Consider the following 27,675-nt stretch of genomic DNA (forward strand, 5'->3'; position numbering starts at 1 on the left):
TTTTATTTATGTTTTTATACAGCAGGTTATTATTAGTTATGTATTTTATGCATATACATGTATACAGGTCAATCCCAATCTCCCAACTCATCCCACCACCACCACCCCATGGCTTCCCACACTTGGTGTCCATACGTTTGTTCTCTACGTCTGTGTCTCTATTTCTTCCCTGCAAACCAGTTCATCTGTACCATTTTTAGGCTCCACATATATGCATTAATATACAATATTTGTTTTCCTCTTTCTGACTTACTTCATTCTGTATGACAGTCTCTCGATCCATCGATGTCTCTACAAATGACCCAGTTTCATTCCTTTTTATGGCCGAGTAATATTCCATTTTATATATGTACCACATCTTTATCCACTCATCTGTCTGTGGGCATTTAGGTTGCTTCCATTACCTGGCTATAGTAAATAGTGCTGCAACGAACATTGTGCTGAATGTGCCTTTTTGAAATATGGTTTTCTCTGGGTATATGCCCAGAAGTGGGATTGCTGGATCAGATGGTAATTCTATTTCTAATTTTTTAAAGGAAACTCCATACTGTTCTCCATAGTGACTGTATCAATTTACATTCCCACCAATAGTGGAAGAGTGCTCCTTTTGTCCACACCCTCCCCAGAATTGGTTGTTTGTATATTTTCTGATGATGCCGATTCTAACAGGTGTGAGGTGATACCTCATTGTAGTTTTGATTTGCATTTCTCTAATAATTAGTGCTGTTGAGCAGCTTTTCATGTGCGTCTTGGCCATCTCTGTGTCTCCTTTGAAGAAACGTCTCTTTAGATCTTCTGCCCATTTTTTTTGGGTTGTTTGTTTTTTTAATATTAAGCTGCATGAGCTGTTTATATATATTGGAGATTAAACCTGTGTCCATTGATTCATTTGCAACGATTTTCACCCATCCTGAGGGATGCCTTTTTCCATTCCCGTTTTTTTTAACAAAAAAGGAAAGAAAGGAAAAGAAGCAGAACACTAATGTGCGTAAAATATGCCTTTTGAAACGGTCGTTTTGAAATATGGACGTCCTTTGAATTTTTTGGTCGATATGTGACCCCAGGATTTGTTTTCAGGGCAGGTGTCATTTACAGGCATGCAATGATTTTGAATATCAACTGACCATTAGCGTTGGGATTAAAGCTGCTGTTGTGTGAAACGGCCACAAGGTGGCAGCAGTTCACCCTTACCAAATCTGGTTACTAGGGCAAGAGAGCCTCAGTGGAAGTGGTGTTCTAGATTGGAGTTTAGAATGGAATGTACCAGGAGAAAGCCGCTCACGTTTGTCTCACTACTTCTTGTTCGTGTTTTTAATTTAATTTTTTATTTTTTATTACAGCAAGTTTGATTACAATGTTTGGCTTGTTGTAGGTGTGGAAGATGTGGTTCTTTTACACATATACAGATGACTGTTCTTCCTGGGATTCTTTTCCCATGTACGTTATGACAGAATGTTGAGTAGTCCTCTCTTGGTATTCTGTAGGTCTTTGGTGATTATATATGTCACCTGTGTTTGTATATGTCTGTTAACCCCGATATCGTAATGAAACCAATCCTCACACCTTTCCATTGGTGAACCATAAGTTTGTTTCATGAATCTGTGATTGCCCTTCTCCGTGGAAATATCTGCCCTGGTATCCATTTTTAGGTAACACCTATAAGTGATATGATAGGATATGTGTCTTTCACTTTCTGACTTACTACAAGTCACGTGATTACTTCTAGACTCATCTACGGTGCTGCAAATGGCATTGTGTCCTTTTTTCCCTTGGCTTCTCTTCTGCCTTAGCGGGGTCCATTTTCAACAATGTGATTCCCTGAGGGTTGTGGATTAGCTGACCTGGGCAGCCTTACCCTGCCGGCCCGCCCTCCCCAGGTGTGCCTCGTTGAGGTCAATATAAACAGAGCTCCAGGCAGCAATAGCCCCTGAAGCTGTGCCTGACTCCATATTCTCTGCCCCGTCAGCAGTCTCGGGGCTGTGCTGGTGGGAGGGAGTGAGGGGCCACAGCTTTGTGGGTGGCCCGGTGTGAGTGGGGTTCTGCTGGCCTTTCTGCAGGAGTTGCCAGGCTGCCGCCTGTAAAGAAGAGGATGTGTCACCCATAACTTCCGCTGGAATTTCTCTCCGGACAGAGGTGAGGAAGGAAAAAAGCAGTGGGGGCCGGGACAGGAGGGGTATCTCAGGCAGGGCAATGGAAAGCTTCTGGAAGAGTGCCCGGGGCCAGGACCAACCTGGCTGGCCTGCAGGCACCAAGATGGCCTGCGTGCTGTCGCTGGTGTGGCTCCACGGTCCTTCCTCTAGGCTTTCAAGCCCTTGTACATATTCAGGTGTTTTACCTGGAAAGGGTGGGAACAGTTCAGCAGCAGCTGGCCTGGGGCTCAGCTCACATTTACTCACAGATGCCTCGGCACGGTCCCCCAGCTTTGCAATGAGGACGCTCCTTGCGTGGGGGGTGGGTGGCTGGCTGTATGGGAGATGGTTCCCCACCTCTGACCAATTTCAGAATTGTTTACCACTGGAGCAAGTGTCGTGATAGGGTTTTCCTCTGTATAACTCGTGGGTTCAATTTTTTTTTTCTTTTATGGTTCAAGTTAGATTTTATTCCTCTTTTATGTATTTATAAATATAAGCATGGAAATAATTCATTACTATAAATACATCTGTGTGACGGGAAGAACTTTTTTCTGTTTTATTTTTAAATTTTATTTTTTAAAATTTTGAAATTTAATTTCATTTATGTTTTTATACAGCAGGTTATTATTAGTTATGTATTTTATGCATATACATGTATACAGGTCAATCCCAATCTCCCAACTCATCCCACCACCACCACCCCATGGCTTCCCACCCTTGGTGTCCATACGTTTGTTCTCTACGTCTGTGTCTCTATTTCTTCCCTGCAAACCAGTTCATCTGTACCATTTTTAGGCTCCACATATATGCATTAATATACAATATTTGTTTTCCTCTTTCTGACTTACTTCATTCTGTATGACAGTCTCTCAATCCATCGATGTCTCTACAAATGACCCAGTTTCATTCCTTTTTATGGCCGAGTAATATTCCATTTTATATATGTACCACATCATTATCCACTCATCTGTCTGTGGGCATTTAGGTTGCTTCCATTACCTGGCTATTGTAAATAGTGCTGCAACGAACATTGTGCTGAATGTGCCTTTTTGAAATACGGTTTTCTCTGGGTATATGCACAGAAGTGGGATTGCTGGATCAGATGGTAATTCTATTTCTAATTTTTTTAAGGAAACTCCATACTGTTCTCCATAGTGACTGTATCAATTTACATTCCCACCAATAGTGGAAGAGGGCTCCTTTTGTCCACACCCTCCCCAGAATTGGTTGTTTGTATATTTTCTGATGATGCCGATTCTAACAGCTGTGAGGTGATACCTCATTGTAGTTTTGATTTGCATTTCTCTAATAATTAGTGCTGTTGAGCAGCTTTTCATGTGCGTCTTGGCCATCTCTGTGTCTCCTTTGAAGAAACGTCTCTTTAGATCTTCTGCCCATTTTTTGGGGTTGTTTGTTTTTTTAATATTAAGCTGCATGAGCTGTTTATATATATTGGAGATTAAACCTGTGTCCATTGATTCATTTGCAACGATTTTCACCCATCCTGAGGGATGCCTTTTTCCATTCCCGTTTTTTTTAACAAAAAAGGAAAGAATGGAAAAGAAGCAGAACACTAATGTGCGTAAAATATGCCTTTTGAAACGGTCGTTTTGAAATATGGACGTCCTTTGAATTTTTTGGTCGATATGTGACCCCAGGATTTGTTTTCAGGGCAGGTGTCATTTACAGGCCTGCAATGATTTTGAATATCAACTGACGATTAGCGTTGGGATTAAAGCTGCTGTTGTGTGATACGGCCACAAGGTGGCAGCAGTTCACCCTTACCAAATCTGGTTACTAGGGCAAGAGAGCCTCAGTGGAAGTGGTGTTCTAGATTGGAATTTAGAATGGAATGTACCAGGAGAAAGCCGCTCACGTTTGTCTCACTACTTCATGTTCGTGTTTTTAATTTAATTTTTTATTTTTTATTACAGCAAGTTTGATTACAATGTTTGGCTTGTTGTAGGTGTGGAAGATGTGGTTCTTTTACACATATACAGATGACTGTTATTCCTGGGATCCTTTTCCCATGTACGTTATGACAGAATGTTGAGTAGTCCTCTCTTGGTATTCTGTAGGTCTTTGGTGATTATGTATGTCACCTGTGTTTGTATATGTCTGTTAACCCCGATATCGTAATGAAACCAATCCTCACACCTTTCCATTGGTGAACCATAAGTTTGTTTAATGAATCTGTGATTGCCCTTCTCCGTGGAAATATCTGCCCTGGTATCCACTTTTAGGTAACACCTATAAGTGATATGATATGATATGTGTCTTTCACTTTCTGACTTACTACAAGTCACGTGATTACTTCTAGACTCATCTACGGTGCTGCAAATGGCATTGTGTCCTTTTTTCCCTTGGCTTCTCTTCTGCCTTAGCGGGGTCCATTTTCAACAATGTGATTCCCTGAGGGTTGTGGATTAGCTGACCTGGGCAGCCTTACCCTGCCGGCCCGCCCTCCCCAGGTGTGCCTCGTTGAGGTCAATATAAACAGAGCTCCAGGCAGCAATAGCCCCTGAAGCTGTGCCTGACTCCATATTCTCTGCCCCGTCAGCAGTCTCGGGGCTGTGCTGGTGGGAGGGAGTGAGGGGCCACAGCTTTGTGGGTGGCCCGGTGTGAGTGGGGTTCTGCTGGCCTTTCTGCAGGAGTTGCCATGCTGCCGCCTGTAAAGAAGAGGATGTGTCACCCATACATTCTGCTGGAATTTCTCTCCGGACAGAGGTGAGGAAGGAAAAAAGCAGTGGGGGCCGGGACAGGAGGGGTATCTCAGGCAGGGCAATGGAAAGCTTCTGGAAGAGCGCCCGGGGCCAGGACCAACCTGGCTGGCCTGCAGGCACCAAGTTGTCCTGCGTGCTGTCACTGGTGTGGCTCCACGGTCCTTCCTCTAGGCTTTCAAGCCCTTGTACATATTCAGGTGTTTTACCTGGAAAGGGTGGGAACAGTTCAGCAGCAGCTGGCCTGGGGCTCAGCTCACGTTTACTCACAGATGCCTCGGCACGGTCCCTCAGCTTTGCAATGAGGACGCTCCTTGCGTGGGGGGTGGGTTGCTGGCTGTATGGGAGATGCTTCCCCACCTCTGACCAATTTCAGAATTGTTTACCACTGGAGCAAGTGCCCTGATAGGGTTTTCCCCTGTATAACTCGTGGGTTCAGGATTTTTTTTTTCTTTTATGGATCAAGTTAGATTTTATTCCTCTTTTATGTATTTATAGATATAAGCATGGAAATCATTCATTCCTATAAATACATCTGTGTGACGGGAAGAACTTTTTTCTGTTTTATTTTTAAATTTTATTTTTTAAAATTTTGAAATTTAATTTTATTTATGTTTTTATACAGCAGGTTATTATTAGTTATGTATTTTATGCATATACATGTATACAGGTCAATCCCAATCTCCCAACTCATCCCACCACCACCACCCCATGGCTTCCCACACTTGGTGTCCATACGTTTGTTCTCTACGTCTGTGTCTCTATTTCTTCCCTGCAAACCAGTTCATCTGTACCATTTTTAGGCTCCACATATATGCATTAATATACAATATTTGTTTTCCTCTTTCTGACTTACTTCATTCTGTATGACAGTCTCTCGATCCATCGATGTCTCTACAAATGACCCAGTTTCATTCCTTTTTATGGCCGAGTAATATTCCATTTTATATATGTACCACATCTTTATCCACTCATCTGTCTGTGGGCATTTAGGTTGCTTCCATTACCTGGCTATAGTAAATAGTGCTGCAACGAACATTGTGCTGAATGTGCCTTTTTGAAATATGGTTTTCTCTGGGTATATGCCCAGAAGTGGGATTGCTGGATCAGATGGTAATTCTATTTCTAATTTTTTAAAGGAAACTCCATACTGTTCTCCATAGTGACTGTATCAATTTACATTCCCACCAATAGTGGAAGAGTGCTCCTTTTGTCCACACCCTCCCCAGAATTGGTTGTTTGTATATTTTCTGATGATGCCGATTCTAACAGGTGTGAGGTGATACCTCATTGTAGTTTTGATTTGCATTTCTCTAATAATTAGTGCTGTTGAGCAGCTTTTCATGTGCGTCTTGGCCATCTCTGTGTCTCCTTTGAAGAAACGTCTCTTTAGATCTTCTGCCCATTTTTTTTGGGTTGTTTGTTTTTTTAATATTAAGCTGCATGAGCTGTTTATATATATTGGAGATTAAACCTGTGTCCATTGATTCATTTGCAACGATTTTCACCCATCCTGAGGGATGCCTTTTTCCATTCCCGTTTTTTTTAACAAAAAAGGAAAGAAAGGAAAAGAAGCAGAACACTAATGTGCGTAAAATATGCCTTTTGAAACGGTCGTTTTGAAATATGGACGTCCTTTGAATTTTTTGGTCGATATGTGACCCCAGGATTTGTTTTCAGGGCAGGTGTCATTTACAGGCATGCAATGATTTTGAATATCAACTGACCATTAGCGTTGGGATTAAAGCTGCTGTTGTGTGAAACGGCCACAAGGTGGCAGCAGTTCACCCTTACCAAATCTGGTTACTAGGGCAAGAGAGCCTCAGTGGAAGTGGTGTTCTAGATTGGAGTTTAGAATGGAATGTACCAGGAGAAAGCCGCTCACGTTTGTCTCACTACTTCTTGTTCGTGTTTTTAATTTAATTTTTTATTTTTTATTACAGCAAGTTTGATTACAATGTTTGGCTTGTTGTAGGTGTGGAAGATGTGGTTCTTTTACACATATACAGATGACTGTTCTTCCTGGGATTCTTTTCCCATGTACGTTATGACAGAATGTTGAGTAGTCCTCTCTTGGTATTCTGTAGGTCTTTGGTGATTATATATGTCACCTGTGTTTGTATATGTCTGTTTACCCCGATATCGTAATGAAACCAATCCTCACACCTTTCCATTGGTGAACCATAAGTTTGTTTAATGAATCTGTGATTGCCCTTCTCCGTGGAAATATCTGCCCTGGTATCCACTTTTAGGTAACACCTATAGGTGATATGATATGATATGTGTCTTTCACTTTCTGAATTACTACAAGTCACGTGATTACTTCTAGACTCATCTACGGTGCTGCAAATGGCATTGTGTCCTTTTTTCCCTTGGCTTCTCTTCTGCCTTAGCGGGGTACATTTTCAACAATGTGATTCCCTGAGGGTTGTGGATTAGCTGACCTGGGCAGCCTTACCCTGCCGGCCCGCCCTCCCCAGGTGTGCCTCGTTGAGGTCAATATAAACAGAGCTCCAGGCAGCAATAGCCCCTGAAGCTGTGCCTGACTCCATATTCTCTGCCCCGTCAGCAGTCTCGGGGCTGTGCTGGTGGGAGGGAGTGAGGGGCCACAGCTTTGTGGGTGGCCCGGTGTGAGTGGGGTTCTGCTGGCATTTCTGCAGGAGTTGCCAGGCTGCCGCCTGTAAAGAAGAGGATGTGTCACCCATACCTTCCGCGGGAATTTCTCTCCGGACAGAGGAGAGGAAGGAAAAAAGCAGTGGGGGCCGGGACAGGAGGGGTATCTCAGGCAGGGCAATGGAAAGCTTCTGGAAGAGTGCCCGGGGCCAGGACCAACCTGGCTGGCCTGCAGGCACCAAGATGGCCTGCGTGCTGTCGCTGGTGTGGCTCCACTGTCCTTCCTCTAGGCTTTCAAGCCCTTGTACATATTCAGGTGTTTTACCTGGAAAGGGTGGGAACAGTTCAGCAGCAGCTGGCCTGGGGCTCAGCTCACGTTTACTCACAGATGCCTCGGCACGGTCCCCCAGCTTTGCAATGAGGACGCTCCTTGCGTGGGGGGTGGGTTGCTGGCTGTATGGGAGATGATTCCCCACCTCTGACCAATTTCAGAATTGTTTACCACTGGAGCAAGTGCCCTGATAGGGTTTTCCCCTGTATAACTCGTGGATTCAGGATTTTTTTTTTCTTTTTTGGTTCAAGTTAGATTTTATTCCTCTTTTATGTATTTATAGATATAAGCGTGGAAATCATTCATTCCTATAAATACATCTGTGTGACGGGAAGAAATTTTTTCTGTTTTATTTTTAAATTTTATTTTTTAAAATTTTGAAATTTAATTTTATTTATGTTTTTATACAGCAGGTTATTATTAGTTATGTATTTTATGCATATACATGTATACAGGTCAATCCCAATCTCCCAACTCATCCCACCACCACCACCCCATGGCTTCCCACACTTGGTGTCCATACGTTTGTTCTCTACGTCTGTGTCTCTATTTCTTCCCTGCAAACCAGTTCATCTGTACCATTTTTAGGCTCCACATATATGCATTAATATACAATATTTGTTTTCCTCTTTCTGACTTACTTCATTCTGTATGACAGTCTCTCGATCCATTGATGTCTCTACAAATGACCCAGTTTCATTCCTTTTTATGGCCGAGTAATATTCCATTTTATATATGTACCACATCTTTATCCACTCATCTGTCTGTGGGCATTTAGGTTGCTTCCATTACCTGGCTATTGTAAATAGTGCTGCAACGAACATTGTGCTGAATGTGCCTTTTTGAAATACGGTTTTCTCTGGGTATATGCACAGAAGTGGGATTGCTGGATCAGATGGTAATTCTATTTCTAATTTTTTTAAGGAAACTCCATACTGTTCTCCATAGTGACTGTATCAATTTACATTCCCACCAATAGTGGAAGAGGGCTCCTTTTGTCCACACCCTCCCCAGAATTGGTTGTTTGTATATTTTCTGATGATGCCGATTCTAAAAGGTGTGAGGTGATACCTCATTGTAGTTTTGATTTGCATTTCTCTAATAATTAGTGCTGTTGAGCAGCTTTTCTGTGCGTCTTGGCCATCTCTGTGTCTCCTTTGAAGAAACGTCTCTTTAGATCTTCTGCCCATTTTTTGGGGGTTGTTTGTTTTTTTAATATTAAGCTGCATGAGCTGTTTATATATATTGGAGATTAAACCTCTGTCCATTGATTCGTCTGCAATGATTTTCGCCCATTCTGAGGGATGCCTTTTTCCATTCCCGTGTTTTTTAACAAAAAAGGAAAGAAAGGAAAAGAAGCAGAACACTAATGTGCGTAAAATATGCCTTTTGAAACGGTCGTTTTGAAATATGGACGTCCTTTGAATTTTTTGGTCGATATGTGACCCCAGGATTTGTTTTCAGGGCAGGTGTCATTTACAGGCCTGCAATGATTTTGAATATCAACTGACGATTAGCGTTGGGATTAAAGCTGCTGTTGTGTGATACGGCCACAAGGTGGCAGCAGTTCACCCTTACCAAATCTGGGTACTAGGGCAAGAGAGCCTCAGTGGAAGTGGTGTTCTAGATTGGAATTTAGAATGGAATGTACCAGGAGAAAGCCGCTCACGTTTGTCTCACTACTTCTTGTTCGTGTTTTTAATTTAATTTTTTATTTTTTATTACAGCAAGTTTGATTACAATGTTTGGCTTGTTGTAGGTGTGGAAGATGTGGTTCTTTTACACATATACAGATGACTGTTATTCCTGGGATCCTTTTCCCATGTACGTTATGACAGAATGTTGAGTAGTCCTCTCTTGGTATTCTGTAGGTCTTTGGTGATTATGTATGTCACCTGTGTTTGTATATGTCTGTTAACCCCGATATCGTAATGAAACCAATCCTCACACCTTTCCATTGGTGAACCATAAGTTTGTTTAATGAATCTGTGATTGCCCTTCTCCGTGGAAATATCTGCCCTGGTATCCACTTTTAGGTAACACCTATAGGTGATATGATATGATATGTGTCTTTCACTTTCTGACTTACTACAAGTCACGTGATTACTTCTAGACTCATCTACGGTGCTGCAAATGGCATTGTGTCCTTTTTTCCCTTGGCTTCTCTTCTGCCTTAGCGGGGTCCATTTTCAACAATGTGATTCCCTGAGGGTTGTGGATTAGCTGACCTGGGCAGCCTTACCCTGCCGGCCCGCCCTCCCCAGGTGTGCCTCGTTGAGGTCAATATAAACAGAGCTCCAGGCAGCAATAGCCCCTGAAGCTGTGCCTGACTCCATATTCTCTGCCCCGTCAGCAGTCTCGGGGCTGTGCTGGTGGGAGGGAGTGAGGGGCCACAGCTTTGTGGGTGGCCCGGTGTGAGTGGGGTTCTGCTGGCCTTTCTGCAGGAGTTGCCATGCTGCCGCCTGTAAAGAAGAGGATGTGTCACCCATACATTCTGCTGGAATTTCTCTCCGGACAGAGGTGAGGAAGGAAAAAAGCAGTGGGTGCCGGGACAGGAGGGGTATCTCAGGCAGGGCAATGGAAAGCTTCTGGAAGAGCGCCCGGGGCCAGGACCAACCTGGCTGGCCTGCAGGCACCAAGTTGTCCTGCGTGCTGTCACTGGTGTGGCTCCACGGTCCTTCCTCTAGGCTTTCAAGCCCTTGTACATATTCAGGTGTTTTACCTGGAAAGGGTGGGAACAGTTCAGCAGCAGCTGGCCTGGGGCTCAGCTCACGTTTACTCACAGATGCCTCGGCACGGTCCCTCAGCTTTGCAATGAGGACGCTCCTTGCATGGGGGGTGGGTTGCTGGCTCTATGGGAGATGCTTCCCCACCTCTGACCAATTTCAGAATTGTTTACCACTGGAGCAAGTGCCCTGATAGGGTTTTCCCCTGTATAACTCGTGGGTTCAGGATTTTTTTTTTTCTTTTATGGTTCAAGTTAGATTTTATTCCTCTTTTATGTATTTATAGATATAAGCATGGAAATCATTCATTCCTATAAATACATCTGTGTGACGGGAAGAACTTTTTTCTGTATTATTTTTAAATTTTATTTTTTAAAATTTTGAAATTTAATTTTATTTATGTTTTTATACAGCAGGTTATTATTAGTTATGTATTTTATGCATATACATGTATACAGGTCAATCCCAATCTCCCAACTCATCCCACCACCACCACCCCATGGCTTCCCACACTTGGTGTCCATACGTTTGTTCTCTACGTCTGTGTCTCTATTTCTTCCCTGCAAACCAGTTCATCTGTACCATTTTTAGGCTCCACATATATGCATTAATATACAATATTTGTTTTCCTCTTTCTGACTTACTTCATTCTGTATGACAGTCTCTCGATCCATCGATGTCTCTACAAATGACCCAGTTTCATTCCTTTTTATAGCCGAGTAATATTCCATTTTATATATGTACCACATCTTTATCCACTCATCTGTCTGTGGGCATTTAGGTTGCTTCCATTACCTGGCTATTGTAAATAGTGCTGCAACGAACATTGTGCTGAATGTGCCTTTTTGAAATACGGTTTTCTCTGGGTATATGCCCAGAAGTGGGATTGCTGGATCAGATGGTAATTCTATTTCTAATTTTTTTAAGGAAACTCCATACTGTTCTCCATAGTGACTGTATCAATTTACATTCCCACCAATAGTGGAAGAGGGCTCCTTTTGTCCACACCCTCCCCAGAATTGGTTGTTTGTAGATTTTCTGATGATGCCGATTCTAAAAGGTGTGAGGTGATACCTCATTGTAGTTTTGATTTGCATTTCTCTAATAATTAGTGCTGTTGAGCAGCTTTTCTGTGCGTCTTGGCCATCTCTGTGTCTCCTTTGAAGAAACGTCTCTTTAGATCTTCTGCCCATTTTTTTTGGGTTGTTTGTTTTTTTAATATTAAGCTGCATGAGCTGTTTATATATATTGGAGATTAAACCTCTGTCCATTGATTCGTCTGCAATGATTTTCGCCCATTCTGAGGGATGCCTTTTTCCATTCCCGTGTTTTTTAACAAAAAAGGAAAGAAAGGAAAAGAAGCAGAACACTAATGTGCGTAAAATATGCCTTTTGAAACGGTCGTTTTGAAATATGGACGTCCTTTGAATTTTTTGGTCGATATGTGACCCCAGGATTTGTTTTCAGGGCAGGTGTCATTTACAGGCATGCAATGATTTTGAATATCAACTGACCATTAGCGTTGGGATTAAAGCTGCTGTTGTGTGAAACGGCCACAAGGTGGCAGCAGTTCACCCTTACCAAATCTCGTTACTAGGGCAAGAGAGCCTCAGTGGAAGTGGTGTTCTAGATTGGAGTTCAGAATGGAATGTGCCAGGAGAAAGCCGCTCACGTTTGTCTCACTACTTCTTGTTCGTGTTTTTAATTTAATTTTTTATTTTTTATTACAGCAAGTTTGATTACAATGTTTGGCTTGTTGTAGGTGTGGAAGATGTGGTTCTTTTACACATATACAGATGACTGTTCTTCCTGGGATTCTTTTCCCATGTACGTTATGACAGAATGTTGAGTAGTCCTCTCTTGGTATTCTGTAGGTCTTTGGTGATTATATATGTCACCTGTGTTTGTATATGTCTGTTAACCCCGATATCGTAATGAAACCAATCCTCACACCTTTCCATTGGTGAACCATAAGTTTGTTTCATGAATCTGTGATTGCCCTTCTCCGTGGAAATATCTGCCCTGGTATCCATTTTTAGGTAACACCTATAAGTGATATGATAGGATATGTGTCTTTCACTTTCTGACTTACTACAAGTCACGTGATTACTTCTAGACTCATCTACGGTGCTGCAAATGGCATTGTGTCCTTTTTTCCCTTGGCTTCTCTTCTGCCTTAGCGGGGTCCATTTTCAACAATGTGATTCCCTGAGGGTTGTGGATTAGCTGACCTGGGCAGCCTTACCCTGCCGGCCCGCCCTCCCCAGGTGTGCCTCGTTGAGGTCAATATAAACAGAGCTCCAGGCAGCAATAGCCCTTGAAGCTGTGCCTGACTCCATATTCTCTGCCCCGTCAGCAGTCTCGGGGCTGTGCTGGTGGGAGGGAGTGAGGGGCCACAGCTTTGTGGGTGGCCCGGTGTGAGTGGGATTCTGCTGGCCTTTCTGCAGGAGTTGCCATGCTGCCGCCTGTAAAGAAGAGGATGTGTCACCCATACATTCCGCTGGAATTTTTCTCCGGACAGAGGTGAGGAAGGAAAAAAGCAGTGGGGGCCGGGACAGGAGGGGTATCTCAGGCAGGGCAATGGAAAGCTTCTGGAAGAGTGTCCGGGTCCAGGACCAACCTGGCTGGCCTGCAGGCACCAAGATGGCCTGCGTGCTGTCGCTGGTGTGGCTCCACGGTCCTTCCTCTAGGCTTTCAAGCCCTTGTACATATTCAGGTGTTTTACCTGGAAAGGGTGGGAACAGTTCAGCAGCAGCTGGCCCGGGGCTCAGCTCACGTTTACTCACAGATGCATCGGCACGGTCCCCCAGCTTTGCAATGAGGACGCTCCTTGCGTGGGGGGTGGGTTGCTGGCTGTATGGGAGATGATTCCCCACCTCTGACCAATTTCAGAATTGTTTACCACTGGAGCAAGTGCCCTGATAGGGTTTTCCCCTGTATAACTCGTGGATTCAGGATTTTATTTTCTTTTATGGTTCAAGTTAGATTTTATTCCTCTTTTATGTATTTATAGATATAAGCATGGAAATCATTCATTCCTATAAATACATCTGTGTGACGGGAAGAAATTTTTTCTGTTTTATTTTTAAATTTTATTTTTTAAAATTTTGAAATTTAATTTTATTTATGTTTTTATACAGCAGGTTATTATTAGTTATGTATTTTATGCATATACATGTATACAGGTCAATCCCAATCTCCCAACTCATCCCACCACCACCACCCCATGGCTTCCCACACTTGGTGTCCATACGTTTGTTCTCTACGTCTGTGTCTCTATTTCTTCCCTGCAAACCAGTTCATCTGTACCATTTTTAGGCTCCACATATATGCATTAATATACAATATTTGTTTTCCTCTTTCTGACTTACTTCATTCTGTATGACAGTCTCTCGATCCATCGATGTCTCTACAAATGACCCAGTTTCATTCCTTTTTATGGCCGAGTAATATTCCATTTTATATATGTACCACATCTTTATCCACTCATCTGTCTGTGGGCATTTAGGTTGCTTCCATTACCTGGCTATTGTAAATAGTGCTGCAACGAACATTGTGCTGAATGTGCCTTTTTGAAATACGGTTTTCTCTGGGTATATGCCCAGAAGTGGGATTGCTGGATCAGATGGTAATTCTATTTCTAATTTTTTTAAGGAAACTCCATACTGTTCTCCATAGTGACTGTATCAATTTACATTCCCACCAATAGTGGAAGAGGGCTCCTTTTGTCCACACCCTTCCCAGAATTGGTTGTTTGTATATTTTCTGATGATGCCGATTCTAACAGGTGTGAGGTGATACCTCATTGTAGTTTTGATTTGCATTTCTCTAATAATTAGTGCTGTTGAGCAGCTTTTCTGTGCGTCTTGGCCATCTCTGTGTCTCCTTTGAAGAAACGTCTCTTTAGATCTTCTGCCCATTTTTTTGGGTTGTTTGTTTTTTTAATATTAAGCTGCATGAGCTGTTTATATATATTGGAGATTAAACCTCTGTCCATTGATTCGTCTGCAATGATTTTCGCCCATTCTGAGGGATGCCTTTTTCCATTCCCGTGTTTTTTAACAAAAAAGGAAAGAAAGGAAAAGAAGCAGAACACTAATGTGCGTAAAATATGCCTTTTGAAACGGTCGTTTTGAAATATGGACGTCCTTTGAATTTTTTGGTCGATATGTGACCCCAGGATTTGTTTTCAGGGCAGGTGTCATTTACAGGCATGCAATGATTTTGAATATCAACTGACCATTAGCGTTGGGATTAAAGCTGCTGTTGTGTGAAACGGCCACAAGGTGGCAGCAGTTCACCCTTACCCAATCTGGTTACTAGGGCAAGAGAGCCTCAGTGGAAGTGGTGTTCTAGATTGGAGTTTAGAATGGAATGTACCAGGAGAAAGCCGCTCACGTTTGTCTCACTACTTCTTGTTCGTGTTTTTAATTTAATTTTTTATTTTTTATTACAGCAAGTTTGATTACAATGTTTGGCTTGTTGTAGGTGTGGAAGATGTGGTTCTTTTACACATATACAGATGACTGTTCTTCCTGGGATCCTTTTCCCATGTACGTTATGACAGAATGTTGAGTAGTCCTCTCTTGGTATTCTGTAGGTCTTTGGTGATTATGTATGTCACCTGTGTTTGTATATGTCTGTTAACCCCGATATCGTAATGAAACCAATCCTCACACCTTTCCATTGGTGAACCATAAGTTTGTTTCATGAATCTGTGATTGCCCTTCTCCGTGGTAATATCTGCCCTGGTATCCATTTTTAGGTAACACCTATAAGAGATATGATAGCATATGTGTCTTTCACTTTCTGACTTACTACAAGTCACGTGATTACTTCTAGACTCATCTACGGTGCTGCAAATGGCATTGTGTCCTTTTTTCCCTTGGCTTCTCTTCTGCCTTAGCGGGGTCCATTTTCAACAATGTGATTCCCTGAGGGTTGTGGATTAGCTGACCTGGGCAGCCTTACCCTGCCGGACCGCCCTCCCCAGGTGTGCCTCGTTGAGGTCAATATAAACAGAGCTCCAGGCAGCAATAACCCCTGAAGCTGTGCCTGACTCCATATTCTCTGCCCCGTCAGCAGTCTCGGGGCTGTGCTGGTGGGAGGGAGTGAGGGGCCACAGCTTTGTGGGTGGCCCGGTGTGAGTGGGGTTCTGCTGGCCTTTCTGCAGGAGTTGCCAGGCTGCCGCCTGTAAAGAAGAGGATGTGTCACCCATACCTTCCGCTGGAATTTCTCTCCGGACAGAGGTGAGGAAGGAAAAAAGCAGTGGGGGCCGGGACAGGAGGGGTATCTCAGGCAGGGCAATGGAAAGCTTCTGGAAGAGCGCCAGGGTCCAGGACCAGTGGGCTGGCTGGCCTGCAGGCACCAAGTTGGCCTGCGTGCTGTCGCTGGTGTGGCTCCACGGTCCTTCCTCTAGGCTTTCAAGCCCTTGTACATATTCAGGAGTTTTACCTGGAAAGGGTGGGAACAGTTCAGCAGCAGCTGGCCTGGGGCTCAGCTCACGTTTACTCACAGATGCCTCGGCACGGTCCCCCAGCTTTGCAATGAGGACGCTCCTTGCGTGGGGGGTGGGTGGCTGGCTGTATGGGAGATGGTTCCCCACCTCTGACCAATTTCAGAATTGTTTACCGCTGGAGCAAGTGTCGTGATAGGGTTTTCCTCTGTATAACTCGTGGGTTCAATTTTTTTTTTCTTTTATGGTTCAAGTTAGATTTTATTCCTCTTTTATGTATTTATAAATATAAGCATGGAAATAATTCATTCCTATAAATACATCTGTGTGACGGGAAGAACTTTTTTCTGTTTTATTTTTAAATTTTATTTTTTAAAATTTTGAAATTTAATTTCATTTATGTTTTTATACAGCAGGTTATTATTAGTTATGTATTTTATGCATATACATGTATACAGGTCAATCCCAATCTCCCAACTCATCCCACCACCACCACCCCATGGCTTCCCACCCTTGGTGTCCATACGTTTGTTCTCTACGTCTGTGTCTCTATTTCTTCCCTGCAAACCAGTTCATCTGTACCATTTTTAGGCTCCACATATATGCATTAATATACAATATTTGTTTTCCTCTTTCTGACTTACTTCATTCTGTATGACAGTCTCTCAATCCATTGATGTCTCTACAAATGACCCAGTTTCATTCCTTTTTATGGCCGAGTAATATTCCATTTTATATATGTACCACATCTTTATCCACTCATCTGTCTGTGGGCATTTAGGTTGCTTCCATTACCTGGCTATTGTAAATAGTGCTGCAACGAACATTGTGCTGAATGTGCCTTTTTGAAATACGGTTTTCTCTGGGTATATGCCCAGAAGTGGGATTGCTGGATCAGATGGTAATTCTATTTCTAATTTTTTTAAGGAAACTCCGTACTGTTCTCCATAGTGACTGTATCAATTTACATTCCCACCAATAGTGGAAGAGGGCTCCTTTTGTCCACACCCTCCCCAGAATTGGTTGTTTGTACATTTTCTGATGATGCCGATTCTAACAGCTGTGAGGTGATACCTCATTGTAGTTTTGATTTGCATTTCTCTAATAATTAGTGCTGTTGAGCAGCTTTTCATGTGCGTCTTGGCCATCTCTGTGTCTCCTTTGAAGAAACGTCTCTTTAGATCTTCTGCCCATTTTTTTTGGGTTGTTTGTTTTTTTAATATTAAGCTGCATGAGCTGTTTATATATATTGGAGATTAAACCTGTGTCCATTGATTCATTTGCAACCATTTTCACCCATCCTGAGGGATGCCTTTTTCCATTCCCGTTTTTTTTAACAAAAAAGGAAAGAAAGGAAAAGAAGCAGAACACTAATGTGCGTAAAATATGCCTTTTGAAATGGTCGTTTTGAAATATGGACGTCCTTTGAATTTTTTGGTCGATATGTGACCCCAGGATTTGTTTTCAGGGCAGGTGTCATTTACAGGCCTGCAATGATTTTGAATATCAACTGACCATTAGCGTTGGGATTAAAGCTGCTGTTGTGTGATACGGCCACAAGGTGGCAGCAGTTCACCCTTACCAAATCTGGTTACTAGGGCAAGAGAGCCTCAGTGGAAGTGGTGTTCTAGATTGGAGTTTAGAATGGAATGTACCAGGAGAAAGCCGCTCACGTTTGTCTCACTACTTCTTGTTCGTGTTTTTAATTTAATTTTTTATTTTTTCTTACAGCAAGTTTGATTACAATGTTTGGCTTGTTGTAGGTGTGGAAGATGTGGTTCTTTTACACATATACAGATGACTGTTCTTCCTGGGATCCTTTTCCCATGTACGTTATGACAGAATGTTGAGTAGTCCTCTCTTGGTATTCTGTAGGTCTTTGGTGATTATGTATGTCACCTGTGTTTGTATATGTCTGTTAACCCCGATATCGTAATGAAACCAATCCTCACACCTTTCCATTGGTGAACCATAAGTTTGTTTAATGAATCTGTGATTGCCCTTCTCCGTGGAAATATCTGCCCTGGTATCCACTTTTAGGTAACACCTATAAGTGATATGATAGGATATGTGTCTTTCACTTTCTGACTTACTACAAGTCACGTGATTACTTCTAGACTCATCTACGGTGCTGCAAATGGCATTGTGTCCTTTTTTCCCTTGGCTTCTCTTCTGCCTTAGCGGGGTCCATTTTCAACAATGTGATTCCCTGAGGGTTGTGGATTAGCTGACCTGGGCAGCCTTACCCTGCCGGCCCGCCCTCCCCAGGTGTGCCTCGTTGAGGTCAATATAAACAGAGCTCCAGGCAGCAATAGCCCTTGAAGCTGTGCCTGACTCCATATTCTCTGCCCCGTCAGCAGTCTCGGGGCTGTGCTGGTGGGAGGGAGTGAGGGGCCACAGCTTTGTGGGTGGCCCGGTGTGAGTGGGATTCTGCTGGCCTTTCTGCAGGAGTTGCCAGGCTGCCGCCTGTAAAGAAGAGGATGTGTCACCCATACATTCCGCTGGAATTTTTCTCCGGACAGAGGTGAGGAAGGAAAAAAGCAGTGGGGGCCGGGACAGGAGGGGTATCTCAGGCAGGGCAATGGAAAACTTCTGGAAGAGTGTCCGGGTCCAGGACCAACCTGGCTGGCCTGCAGGCACCAAGATGGCCTGCGTGCTGTCGCTGGTGTGGCTCCACGGTCCTTCCTCTAGGCTTTCAAGCCCTTGTACATATTCAGGTGTTTTACCTGGAAAGGGTGGGAACAGTTCAGCAGCAGCTGGCCCGGGGCTCAGCTCACATTTACTCACAGATGCATCGGCACGGTCCCCCAGCTTTGCAATGAGGACGCTCCTTGCGTGGGGGGTGGGTTGCTGGCTGTATGGGAGATGCTTCCCCACCTCTGACCAATTTCAGAATTGTTTACCACTGGAGCAAGTGCCCTGATAGGGTTTTCCCCTGTATAACTCGTGGATTCAGGATTTTATTTTCTTTTATGGTTCAAGTTAGATTTTATTCCTCTTTTATGTATTTATAGATATAAGCATGGAAATCATTCATTCCTATAAATACATCTGTGTGACGGGAAGAAATTTTTTCTGTTTTATTTTTAAATTTTATTTTTTAAAATTTTGAAATTTAATTTTATTTATGTTTTTATACAGCAGGTTATTATTAGTTATGTATTTTATGCATATACATGTATACAGGTCAATCCCAATCTCCCAACTCATCCCACCACCACCACCCCATGGCTTCCCACACTTGGTGTCCATACGTTTGTTCTCTACGTCTGTGTCTCTATTTCTTCCCTGCAAACCAGTTCATCTGTACCATTTTTAGGCTCCACATATATGCATTAATATACAATATTTGTTTTCCTCTTTCTGACTTACTTCATTCTGTATGACAGTCTCTCGATCCATCGATGTCTCTACAAATGACCCAGTTTCATTCCTTTTTATGGCCGAGTAATATTCCATTTTATATATGTACCACATCTTTATCCACTCATCTGTCTGTGGGCATTTAGGTTGCTTCCATTACCTGGCTATTGTAAATAGTGCTGCAACGAACATTGTGCTGAATGTGCCTTTTTGAAATACGGTTTTCTCTGGGTATATGCCCAGAAGTGGGATTGCTGGATCAGATGGTAATTCTATTTCTAATTTTTTTAAGGAAACTCCATACTGTTCTCCATAGTGACTGTATCAATTTACATTCCCACCAATAGTGGAAGAGGGCTCCTTTTGTCCACACCCTCCCCAGAATTGGTTGTTTGTAGATTTTCTGATGATGCCGATTCTAAAAGGTGTGAGGTGATACCTCATTGTAGTTTTGATTTGCATTTCTCTAATAATTAGTGCTGTTGAGCAGCTTTTCTGTGCGTCTTGGCCATCTCTGTGTCTCCTTTGAAGAAACGTCTCTTTAGATCTTCTGCCCATTTTTTTGGGGTTGTTTGTTTTTTTAATATTAAGCTGCATGAGCTGTTTATATATATTGGAGATTAAACCTCTGTCCATTGATTCGTCTGCAATGATTTTCGCCCATTCTGAGGGATGCCTTTTTCCATTCCCGTGTTTTTTAACAAAAAAGGAAAGAAAGGAAAAGAAGCAGAACACTAATGTGCGTAAAATATGCCTTTTGAAACGGTCGTTTTGAAATATGGACGTCCTTTGAATTTTTTGGTCGATATGTGACCCCAGGATTTGTTTTCAGGGCAGGTGTCATTTACAGGCCTGCAATGATTTTGAATATCAACTGACCATTAGCGTTGGGATTAAAGCTGCTGTTGTGTGAAACGGCCACAAGGTGGCAGCAGTTCACCCTTACCCAATCTGGTTACTAGGGCAAGAGAGCCTCAGTGGAAGTGGTGTTCTAGATTGGAGTTTAGAATGGAATGTGCCAGGAGAAAGCCGCTCACGTTTGTCTCACTACTTCTTGTTCGTGTTTTTAATTTAATTTTTTATTTTTTATTACAGCAAGTTTGATTACAATGTTTGGCTTGTTGTAGTTGTGGAAGATGTGGTTCTTTTACACATATACAGATGACTGTTCTTCCTGGGATCCTTTTCCCATGTACGTTATGACAGAATGTTGAGTAGTCCTCTCTTGGTATTCTGTAGGTCTTTGGTGATTATGTATGTCACCTGTGTTTGTATATGTCTGTTAACCCTGATATCGTAATGAAACCAATCCTCACACCTTTCCATTGGTGAACCATAAGTTTGTTTCATGAATCTGTGATTGCCCTTCTCCGTGGTAATATCTGCCCTGGTATCCATTTTTAGGTAACACCTATAAGAGATATGATAGGATATGTGTCTTTCACTTTCTGACTTACTACAAGTCACGTGATTACTTCTAGACTCATCTACGGTGCTGCAAATGGCATTGTGTCCTTTTTTCCCTTGGCTTCTCTTCTGCCTTAGCGGGGTCCATTTTCAACAATGTGATTCCCTGAGGGTTGTGGATTAGCTGACCTGGGCAGCCTTACCCTGCCGGCCCGCCCTCCCCAGGTGTGCCTCGTTGAGGTCAATATAAACAGAGCTCCAGGCAGCAATAGCCCCTGAAGCTGTGCCTGACTCCATATTCTCTGCCCCGTCAGCAGTCTCGGGGCTGTGCTGGTGGGAGGGAGTGAGGGGCCACAGCTTTGTGGGTGGCCCGGTGTGAGTGGGGTTCTGCTGGCCTTTCTGCAGGAGTTGCCAGGCTGCCGCCTGTAAAGATGAGGATGTGTCACCCATACCTTCCGCTGGAATTTCTCTCCGGACAGAGGTGAGGAAGGAAAAAAGCAGTGGGGGCCGGGACAGGAGGGGTATCTCAGGCAGGGCAATGGAAAGCTTCTGGAAGAGCGCCAGGGTCCAGGACCAGTGGGCTGGCTGGCCTGCAGGCACCAAGTTGGCCTGCGTGCTGTTGCTGGTGTGGCTCCACGGTCCTTCCTCTAGGCTTTCAAGCCCTTGTACATATTCAGGTGTTTTACCTGGAAAGGGTGGGAACAGTTCAGCAGCAGCTGGCCTGGGGCTCAGCTCACGTTTACTCACAGATGCCTCGGCACGGTCCCCCAGCTTTGCAATGAGGACGCTCCTTGCATGGGGGGTGGGTGGCTGGCTGTATGGGAGATGGTTCCCCACCTCTGACCAATTTCAGAATTGTTTACCGCTGGAGCAAGTGTCGTGATAGGGTTTTCCTCTGTATAACTCGTGGGTTCAATTTTTTTTTCTTTTATGGTTCAAGTTAGATTTTATTCCTCTTTTATGTATTTATAAATATAAGCATGGAAATAATTCATTCCTATAAATACATCTGTGTGACGGGAAGAACTTTTTTCTGTTTTATTTTTAAATTTTATTTTTTAAAATTTTGAAATTTAATTTTATTTATGTTTTTATACAGCAGGTTATTATTAGTTATGTATTTTATGCATATACATGTATACAGGTCAATCCCAATCTCCCAACTCATCCCACCACCACCACCCCATGGCTTCCCACCCTTGGTGTCCATACGTTTGTTCTCTACGTCTGTGTCTCTATTTCTTCCCTGCAAACCAGTTCATCTGTACCATTTTTAGGCTCCACATATATGCATTAATATACAATATTTGTTTTCCTCTTTCTGACTTACTTCATTCTGTATGACAGTCTCTCAATCCATTGATGTCTCTACAAATGACCCAGTTTCATTCCTTTTTATGGCCGAGTAATATTCCATTTTATATATGTACCACATCTTTATCCACTCATCTGTCTGTGGGCATTTAGGTTGCTTCCATTACCTGGCTATTGTAAATAGTTCTGCAACGAACATTGTGCTGAATGTGCCTTTTTGAAATACGGTTTTCTCTGGGTATATGCCCAGAAGTGGGATTGCTGGATCAGATGGTAATTCTATTTCTAATTTTTTTAAGGAAACTCCATACTGTTCTCCATAGTGACTGTATCAATTTACATTCCCACCAATAGTGGAAGAGGGCTCCTTTTGTCCACACCCTCCCCAGAATTGGTTGTTTGTATATTTTCTGATGATGCCGATTCTAACAGCTGTGAGGTGATACCTCATTGTAGTTTTGATTTGCATTTCTCTAATAATTAGTGCTGTTGAGCAGCTTTTCATGTGCGTCTTGGCCATCTCTGTGTCTCCTTTGAAGAAACGTCTCTTTAGATCTTCTGCCCATTTTTTTTGGGTTGTTTGTTTTTTTAATATTAAGCTGCATGAGCTGTTTATATATATTGGAGATTAAACCTGTGTCCATTGATTCATTTGCAACGATTTTCACCCATCCTGAGGGATGCCTTTTTCCATTCCCGTTTTTTTTAACAAAAAAGGAAAGAAAGGAAAAGAAGCAGAACACTAATGTGCGTAAAATATGCCTTTTGAAACGGTCGTTTTGAAATATGGACGTCCTTTGAATTTTTTGGTCGATATGTGACCCCAGGATTTGTTTTCAGGGCAGGTGTCATTTACAGGCCTGCAATGATTTTGAATATCAACTGACGATTAGCGTTGGGATTAAAGCTGCTGTTGTGTGAAACGGCCACAAGGTGGCAGCAGTTCACCCTTACCAAATCTGGTTACTAGGGCAAGAGAGCCTCAGTGGAAGTGGTGTTCTAGATTGGAGTTTAGAATGGAATGTACCAGGAGAAAGCCGCTCACGTTTGTCTCACTACTTCTTGTTCGTGTTTTTAATTTAATTTTTTATTTTTTATTACAGCAAGTTTGATTACAATGTTTGGCTTGTTGTAGGTGTGGAAGATGTGGTTCTTTTACACATATACAGATGACTGTTCTTCCTGGGATTCTTTTCCCATGTACGTTATGACAGAATGTTGAGTAGTCCTCTCTTGGTATTCTGTAGGTCTTTGGTGATTATATATGTCACCTGTGTTTGTATATGTCTGTTAACCCCGATATCGTAATGAAACCAATCCTCACACCTTTCCATTGGTGAAACATAAGTTTGTTTAATGAATCTGTGATTGCCCTTCTCCGTGGAAATATCTGCCCTGGTATCCACTTTTAGGTAACACCTATAGGTGATATGATATGATATGTGTCTTTCACTTTCTGACTTACTACAAGTCACGTGATTACTTCTAGACTCATCTACGGTGCTGCAAATGGCATTGTGTCCTTTTTTCCCTTGGCTTCTCTTCTGCCTTAGCGGGGTCCATTTTCAACAATGTGATTCCCTGAGGGTTGTGGATTAGCTGACCTGGGCAGCCTTACCCTGCCGGCCCGCCCTCCCCAGGTGTGCCTCGTTGAGGTCAATATAAACAGAGCTCCAGGCAGCAATAGCCCCTGAAGCTGTGCCTGACTCCATATTCTCTGCCCCGTCAGCAGTCTCGGGGCTGTGCTGGTGGGAGGGAGTGAGGGGCCACAGCTTTGTGGGTGGCCCGGTGTGAGTGGGGTTCTGCTGGCCTTTCTGCAGGAGTTGCCATGCTGCCGCCTGTAAAGAAGAGGATGTGTCACCCATACATTCCGCTGGAATTTCTCTCCGGACAGAGGTGAGGAAGGAAAAAAGCAGTGGGGGCCGGGACAGGAGGGGTATCTCAGGCAGGGCAATGGAAAGCTTCTGGAAGAGCGCCCGGGGCCAGGACCAACCTGGCTGGCCTGCAGGCACCAAGTTGTCCTGCGTGCTGTCGCTGGTGTGGCTCCACGGTCCTTCCTCTAGGCTTTCAAGCCCTTGTACATATTCAGGTGTTTTACCTGGAAAGGGTGGGAACAGTTCAGCAGCAGCTGGCCTGGGGCTCAGCTCACGTTTACTCACAGATGCCTCGGCACGGTCCCCCAGCTTTGCAATGAGGACGCTCCTTGCGTGGGGGGTGGGTTGCTGGCTGTATGGGAGATGCTTCCCCACCTCTGACCAATTTCAGAATTGTTTACCACTGGAGCAAGTGCCCTGATAGGGTTTTCCCCTGTATAACTCGTGGGTTCAGGATTTTTTTTTTCTTTTATGGTTCAAGTTAGATTTTATTCCTCTTTTATGTATTTATAGATATAAGCATGGAAATCATTCATTCCTATAAATACATCTGTGTGACGGGAAGAACTTTTTTCTGTTTTATTTTTAAATTTTATTTTTTAAAATTTTGAAATTTAATTTTATTTATGTTTTTATACAGCAGGTTATTATTAGTTATGTATTTTATGCATATACATGTATACAGGTCAATCCCAATCTCCCAACTCATCCCACCACCACCACCCCATGGCTTCCCACACTTGGTGTCCATACGTTTGTTCTCTACGTCTGTGTCTCTATTTCTTCCCTGCAAACCAGTTCATCTGTACCATTTTTAGGCTCCACATATATGCATTAATATACAATATTTGTTTTCCTCTTTCTGACTTACTTCATTCTGTATGACAGTCTCTCGATCCATCGATGTCTCTACAAATGACCCAGTTTCATTCCTTTTTATAGCCGAGTAATATTCCATTTTATATATGTACCACATCTTTATCCACTCATTTGTCTGTGGGCATTTAGGTTGCTTCCATTACCTGGCTTTTGTAAATAGTGCTGCAACGAACATTGTGCTGAATGTGCCTTTTTGAAATACGGTTTTCTCTGGGTATATGCCCAGAAGTGGGATTGCTGGATCAGATGGTAATTCTATTTCTAATTTTTTTAAGGAAACTCCATACTGTTCTCCATAGTGACTGTATCAATTTACATTCCCACCAATAGTGGAAGAGGGCTCCTTTTGTCCACACCCTCCCCAGAATTGGTTGTTTGTAGATTTTCTGATGATGCCGATTCTAAAAGGTGTGAGGTGATACCTCATTGTAGTTTTGATTTGCATTTCTCTAATAATTAGTGCTGTTGAGCAGCTTTTCTGTGCGTCTTGGCCATCTCTGTGTCTCCTTTGAAGAAACGTCTCTTTAGATCTTCTGCCCATTTTTTTTGGGTTGTTTGTTTTTTTAATATTAAGCTGCATGAGCTGTTTATATATATTGGAGATTAAACCTCTGTCCATTGATTCGTCTGCAATGATTTTCGCCCATTCTGAGGGATGCCTTTTTCCATTCCCGTGTTTTTTAACAAAAAAGGAAAGAAAGGAAAAGAAGCAGAACACTAATGTGCGTAAAATATGCCTTTTGAAACGGTCGTTTTGAAATATGGACGTCCTTTGAATTTTTTGGTCGATATGTGTCCCCAGGATTTGTTTTCAGGGCAGGTGTCATTTACAGGCATGCAATGATTTTGAATATCAACTGACCATTAGCGTTGGGATTAAAGCTGCTGTTGTGTGAAACGGCCACAAGGTGGCAGCAGTTCACCCTTACCAAATCTGGTTACTAGGGCAAGAGAGCCTCAGTGGAAGTGGTGTTCTAGATTGGAGTTTAGAATGGAATGTGCCAGGAGAAAGCCGCTCACGTTTGTCTCACTACTTCTTGTTCGTGTTTTTAACTTAATTTTTTATTTTTTATTACAGCAAGTTTGATTACAATGTTTGGCTTGTTGTAGGTGTGGAAGATGTGGTTCTTTTACACATATACAGATGACTGTTCTTCCTGGGATTCTTTTCCCATGTACGTTATGACAGAATGTTGAGTAGTCCTCTCTTGGTATTCTGTAGGTCTTTGGTGATTATATATGTCACCTGTGTTTGTATATGTCTGTTAACCCCGATATCGTAATGAAACCAATCCTCACACCTTTCCATTGGTGAACCATAAGTTTGTTTCATGAATCTGTGATTGCCCTTCTCCGTGGAAATATCTGCCCTGGTATCCATTTTTAGGTAACACCTATAAGTGATATGATAGGATATGTGTCTTTCACTTTCTGACTTACTACAAGTCACGTGATTACTTCTAGACTCATCTACGGTGCTGCAAATGGCATTGTGTCCTTTTTTCCCTTGGCTTCTCTTCTGCCTTAGCGGGGTCCATTTTCAACAATGTGATTCCCTGAGGGTTGTGGATTAGCTGACCTGGGCAGCCTTACCCTGCCGGCCCGCCCTCCCCAGGTGTGCCTCGTTGAGGTCAATATAAACAGAGCTCCAGGCAGCAATAGCCCCTGAAGCTGTGCCTGACTCCATATTCTCTGCCCCGTCAGCAGTCTCGGGGCTGTGCTGGTGGGAGGGAGTGAGGGGCCACAGCTTTGTGGGTGGCCCGGTGTGAGTGGGGTTCTGCTGGCCTTTCTGCAGGAGTTGCCAGGCTGCCGCCTGTAAAGAAGAGGATGTGTCACCCATAACTTCCGCTGGAATTTCTCTCCGGACAGAGGTGAGGAAGGAAAAAAGCAGTGGGGGCCGGGACAGGAGGGGTATCTCAGGCAGGGCAATGGAAAGCTTCTGGAAGAGTGCCCGGGGCCAGGACCAACCTGGCTGGCCTGCAGGCACCAAGATGGCCTGCGTGCTGTCGCTGGTGTGGCTCCACGGTCCTTCCTCTAGGCTTTCAAGCCCTTGTACATATTCAGGTGTTTTACCTGGAAAGGGTGGGAACAGTTCAGCAGCAGCTGGCCTGGGGCTCAGCTCACATTTACTCACAGATGCCTCGGCACGGTCCCCCAGCTTTGCAATGAGGACGCTCCTTGCGTGGGGGGTGGGTTGCTGGCTGTATGGGAGATGATTCCCCACCTCTGACCAATTTCAGAATTGTTTACCACTGGAGCAAGTGCCCTGATAGGGTTTTCCCCTGTATAACTCGTGGATTCAGGATTTTTTTTTCTTTTATGGTTCAAGTTAGATTTTATTCCTCTTTTATGTATTTATAGATATAAGCATGGAAATCATTCATTCCTATAAATACATCTGTGTGACGGGAAGAACTTTTTTCTGTTTTATTTTTAAATTTCATTTTTTAAAATTTTGAAATTTAATTTTATTTATGTTTTTATACAGCAGGTTATTATTAGTTATGTATTTTATGCATATACATGTATACAGGTCAATCCCAATCTCCCAACTCATCCCACCACCACCACCCCATGGCTTCCCACACTTGGTGTCCATACGTTTGTTCTCTACGTCTGTGTCTCTATTTCTTCCCTGCAAACCAGTTCATCTGTACCATTTTTAGGCTCCACATATATGCATTAATATACAATATTTGTTTTCCTCTTTCTGACTTACTTCATTCTGTATGACAGTCTCTCGATCCATCGATGTCTCTACAAATGACCCAGTTTCATTCCTTTTTATGGCCGAGTAATATTCCATTTTATATATGTACCACATCTTTATCCACTCATCTGTCTGTGGGCATTTAGGTTGC

Source organism: Mesoplodon mirus, assembly GCF_964341445.2.
Source record: "Mesoplodon mirus genome assembly, chromosome: 8".
Lineage (NCBI taxonomy): Eukaryota > Metazoa > Chordata > Mammalia > Artiodactyla > Ziphiidae > Mesoplodon > Mesoplodon mirus.